The 5640-nt window shown below is 36.8% G+C and overlaps 1 non-coding gene across 1 annotated transcript; it reads right to left on the bottom strand.

The window, feature by feature from the left end:
• Positions 1 to 3233: 3233 nt before the first annotated feature.
• LOC148552951 (small nucleolar RNA R71) lies at positions 3234 to 3341 on the bottom strand. The gene has a single exon (XR_015893935.1). It is a non-coding gene; the product is annotated as a small nucleolar RNA R71 (small nucleolar RNA).
• Positions 3342 to 5640: the final 2299 nt, after the last annotated feature.

Here is a 5640-nt window from a genome sequence, read left to right as displayed (position 1 = left end):
GGCCATGCCTAGACCCTTTTGTTCTTATGTATTTTCAACGATGAAGTTTCTACACACCATAGATTAAGGTGTGGAGCTCTGCTGTTCCTCATGAATTAATGCAAAGTACTATTGTTTTTCTATTCAATTCAAGCCTATTTCTTCTCTAAGATATACACTCATTCTTCAACTTGATGAATGTGATGATCCATGACACTCATCATCATTCTCACCTATGAACGTGTGCCTGACAACCACTTTCGTTCTACTTGCAATAGCTTGAGTGCGTATCTCTTAGCCTCCTGGTTCATGACGCATGGTTGCCTCGCCTGACAACCGAGCCTTCCATTCCGTGAGATCAAAGTCTTCGTGGTATAGGCTAGAATTATTGGCAGCATTCCTGAGATCCGAAAAGTCTAAACATTGTCTGTGGTATTCCGAGTAGGATCCGGGAAGTGATGATTATGACGAGCTTCAAACTCACGAGTGTTGGGTGTAGTGACAGACGCAAAAGGATCAATGGATCCTATTCCAACATGATCGAGAACCGACAGATGATTAGCCTTGCGGTGACAACGCATTTGGACCATTTTCACTGAGAGGACGGGAGGTAGCCATTGACAACGGTGAAACCCAACATAAGCTTGCCATGGAAAGGAGTATGAATGATTGGGAGGTTCAGAAGGAACAAAGCATCTTCATACGCTTATCTGAAATTTTCACCAATGAATTACACAAGTATCTCTATCTTATTTTATGTTTTATTCATATTTCAATTATCTTAAACTCCATAACCATTTGAATCTGCCTGACTAAGATTTACAAGATGACCATAGCTTGCTTCAAGTTGACAATCTCCATGGGATCGACCCTTACTCACATAAGGTTTATTACTTGGACGACCCAGTGCACTTGCTGGTTAGTTGTGCGGAGTTGTGACAAAGAGTTGAGATTACAATTGTGCGTACCAAGTTGTTGGCGCCATTGATGATCACAATTTCGTGCACCAAGTTTTTGGTGTCGTTGCTGGGGATTGTTCGAGTTTGGACAACTGACGGTTCATCTTGTTGCTTAGATTAGGTAATTTTATTTTATGTTTAAGCTTTTTACTTTTTATTTTTGAAAAAAAAAATTTCAAAAATACAAAAAAAAAAATTTTCTATTCTGTTCTTCAAAGTTTTTAAGAATGAATTCTAGAGTTTCATGATGATTTGTTGAAGTCTGGCTGGCTGTGAAGCCATGTCTAATCTTTTGAACCGAGGTTTCAACTTATCATCACAAGAGCTTGTTGATTTCTATCAATTTTGCTGTTGAAAGTAACGATCTGCTAAAGCTTGGCTGGCCATTGGCCATGTCTAATTCCTGGACCGGAGTTTTAGACTAACATTGCATGATTCCTGGAATTCTTATTAAAAATTTTGAATCTCTTTATTTTCTTTTCCAAATAATTTTCGAAAAATCACAAAAAATTTACAAAATCTTAAAATAAAAAATATGTTATGTTTCTTGTTTGAGTCTAGTGTCTAATTTTAAGTTTAGTGTCAATCGCATATCTTTATTCTTCTAATTTTCGAAAATTACATGCATTATGTTCTTCATTGATCTTCAAGTTATTCTTGATGATTCTCTTGCTCTGATCTTTAAATTCTCTTGTTTTGTGTCTCTTGTTGTTTTTCATATGCATTTTCAAATTGTTATAGTCGTTAGTATACAAAATTTCTAAGTTTGGTGTCTTGCATGCATTGTTTATTTGATCTAAGTTTTCCATGATTAATTTCATTTTGTTGTTTCTCATCATTAAAAAATCCAAAAAAAAATTTCAAAATTATGTCTTTTCAAGTCAATAATACAGAGAATTGAAGATTCAGAACAGACAGCAGAGAAATTACACAGAAAAAGCTGGGCGTTCAAAACGCCCAGTGAGGAAGGAAAACTGGCATTTAAACGCCAGCTAGGGCACCTGGCTGGGCATTAAATGCCCAAAAGGGTAGTATTTTGGGCGTTAAATGCCAGAATGGATACCATTCTGGGCGTTTAACGCCAGGATGGCACAGGAGGGAAGATTTTGTTTTTAAATCAAATCTTTTTCAAACTTTCATAATTTTTCAAAATCAATTTTTTTTCAAATCATATCTTTTCAATCATATCTTTTCAAAATCAATTTCTTTCCATTTTTTTATTTTCGAAAATCCTTGCTACAATTAATTATTTAATTCAAAATTTTCAAGTTGTTACTTGCCTATTAAGAAAGGATCAAATTTTAAATTCTAGAATCATATCTTCTAATTTCTTGTTAGTCAAGTAATCAACTTTAATTTTAAAACTTTCTTTTTTTTATTTGATTTTCAATCATATCTCCTCAATCAAATCTTTTTCAAAATAATTTTCAATCATATCTTTTTTATTTCTAATTTCAAAATCTTTTTCAAAATCAATTAACTATTACCTCAATTTCAATTTTCGAAAATCATCAACCATTTTTTATTATTTCAAAATCTCTTTAATTTGTTTTCAAAAATTCTTCCCCTCTTCTCACATCTCTCTATTTAAGGACTAACACTCCTCCACTATCAACAATTCAGACTCTCTCTCTATAAGTTCAAATTGTCTCATCTCTACCTCCTCCTTCTATTCTTCTTTTCCTCTGACACCTCAAGGAATCTCTATACTGTGACATAGAGGATTCCATACTTTCTTCTCCTCTCTTTCATATGAGCAAGAGCAAGGACAAAGGCATTCTTGTTGAAGCTAATCCTGAACCTGAAAGGACCTTGAAGAGAAAGCTAAGAGAAGCTAAAGTACAACTCTCTGTAGAAGACCTAACAGAAATTTTCAAACAAGAAGAAGCCACAGCAGCCGAAAACAACAACAATACCAACAATGCAAGGAAGGTGCTTGGTGACTTTACTGCACCTACTCCCGACTTCTATGGGAGAAGCATCTCTATCCCTACCATTGGAGCAAACAATTTTGAGCTTAAGCCTCAATTAGTTTCTCTAATGCAACAGAATTGCAAGTTTCATGGACTTCTATTAGAAGATCCTCATCAGTTCTTAGCTGAATTCTTGCAAATCTATGATACTGTTAAGACCAATGAGGTTGACCCCGAGGTCTACAGACTTATGCTCTTCCCTTTTGCTATAAGAGACAGAGCTAGGACATGGTTGGACTCACAACCTAAAGAAAGCCTGAACTCTTGGAAAAAGCTAGTCAATGCCTTTTTGGCAAAGTTCTTTCCACCTCAAAAATTGAGTAAGCTTAGAGTGGAAGTCCAAACCTTCAGACAGAAGGAAGGTGAATCCCTTTATGAAGCTTGGGAAAGATACAAGCAATTGATCAGAAGGTGACCTTCTGACATGCTTTCAGAATGGAGCATCATAGGTATCTTCTATGATGGTCTGTATGAACTGTCCAAGATGTCATTGGACAGCTTTGCTGAAGGATCTCTTCATCTGAAGAAGACGCCTGCAGAAGCTCAGGAACTCATTGAAATGGTTGCAAATAACCAATTCATGTACACTTCTGAAAGGAATCCTATGAATAATGGGACAAATCAGAAGAAAAGGGTTCTTGAGGTTGATACTCTGAATATCGTATTAGCTCAGAACAAAATATTGACTTAGCAAATCAATATGATTTCTCAGAGTCTGTCTAGCATGCAAGCAGCAACAGGCAGTACCAAAGAAGCTTCATCTGAAGAAGAAGCTTATGATCCTGAGAACCCAGCAATGGAAGAGGTAAATTACATGGGAGAATCCTATGGAAATACCTATAATCCTTCATGGAGAAATCATCCAAATCTCTCATGGAAGGACCAACAGAGGCCCCAACAAGGCTTCAACAACAGTAATGGTAGAAGAAATAGGTTTAGCAATAGCAAGCCTTTTCCATCATCTTTTCAGCAACAGACAGAGAATTCTAAGCAGAGCCACTCTGACTTAGTAATTGTAGTCTCTGATCTAACTAAAACCACTCAAAGTTTCATAACTGAAACAAGGTCCTGTATTAGAAATTTAGAGGCACAAGTGGGTCAGCTGAGTAAGAAAGTTACTGAACTCTCTCCTAGTACTCTCCCAAGCAATATAGAAGAGAACCCAAAGAGAGAATGCAAGGCCATAAACACGTCCCACATGGCCGAATGCATAGAGGAGGGAAAGGCAGTGATTTCCACTGAGGAAGACCTCAATGGACGTCCACTGACCTCCAAGGAGTTCCCTAATGAGGAACCATGGAAATATGAGGCTCATACAGAGACCATAGAGATTCTATTGAATCTACTTCTGCCATTCATGAGCTCTGATGAGTATTCTTCCTCTGAAGAGGATGAAGATGTTACTGAAGAGCAAGTTGCTAAGTACCTTGGAGCAATCATGAAGTTAAATGCCAAGCTATTTAGTAATGAGACTTGGGAGGATGAACCCCCCTTACTCACCAAAGAACTGGATGACTTGACTAGGCAGAGATTACCTCAGAAGAGACAGGATCCTGGAAAGTTCTCAATACCTTGTACCATAGGCACCATGACCTTTGAGAAGGCTCTGTGTGACTGACGGAGCGGAACTCTCGCGCGATCTAGAATTTTCTAAAAATAAATTCCCGTTGTAAGTATAGCTTGTAGACCGACAAGAATTCCTTCCTTACAAACGTTTTGGTTGTCACAAGTAACAAACTCAATAAAATTTATAAACCGAAGTATTTAAACCTCGGGTCGTCTTCTCAAGGAATTGCAGGGAAGTATGATTTATTATTGGTTATGGAAAACAGTATTTTTGGGTTTTGAAAAGGTTTGAACAAGAGAAATAAATTGCAGAAATTAGTAAATCAATAACTAAGAAAATTCTTGGCAAGGTATGAAAACTGGAAGTCATATCCTAGTTATCCTTATCAATGGTGATGAGAATTATATTTTTCGCTTATACTAAGTCAACCTTTAACTATGAAGGTAAGTCAAGTGGATAAATCAATTTAACACCTAAAGTCCTAGTCAACTCCTGAGGAAAGACTAGAGTTATAGGAATCTAAATCAATCAGCAAAGATATCAATTATCAATCGCGATGAGTTTGACAACTCAAGAGTTACCAATTAATCAACCAAAGCCAAAAGGGAAAAATCTAAATTATTTATATAAATAAAGGAAATCAATCATAATTCTGAAATACCTCAAATTATATTAAATAGAAAATCAATCTAAACATGAAGAGTTCATAAACTAAATTGAGAAAACAAATAAAAGGAATATTAAACCTGGAAATTGACAAGAAGAAATCCTAATTCCTTTAAGAGGAATCTTAATCCTAAGAGAGAGGAGAGAACCTCTCTCTCTAAAAACTACATCTAAATTATGAAAAGTGAATAATCGAAGACTTGTTAATGGATGGATGCATTCCTCCACTTTATAGCCTCTAATCTGTGTTTTCTGGGCCAAAAACTGGGTTAGAAACAGCCCAAAAATTGCCCCCAGCAATTTCTGGTACGTACAGGTTGCGGGAAAGTGACGCGGAAGCGTCGTCCACGCGTTCGCGCAGATTGGGTTTTTGCCAGGTCACGCGTCCGCGTGATCCACGCGTTTGTGTCACCTGGCTTCGAGGAAGCTATGGTAAATTATATATCATTGCGAAGCCCTGGATGTTATCTTTCCAACGCAACTAGAACCATCTCAT

This window comes from Arachis ipaensis, chromosome B7 (genome assembly GCF_059453495.1).
Source record: "Arachis ipaensis isolate K30076 ecotype BB chromosome B7, ASM5945349v1, whole genome shotgun sequence".
NCBI classification, from domain to species: domain Eukaryota; kingdom Viridiplantae; phylum Streptophyta; class Magnoliopsida; order Fabales; family Fabaceae; genus Arachis; species Arachis ipaensis.
The sequence above is the reverse complement of the archived record's forward strand: the minus strand, read 5'-3'. Positions and strand labels throughout refer to the sequence as shown.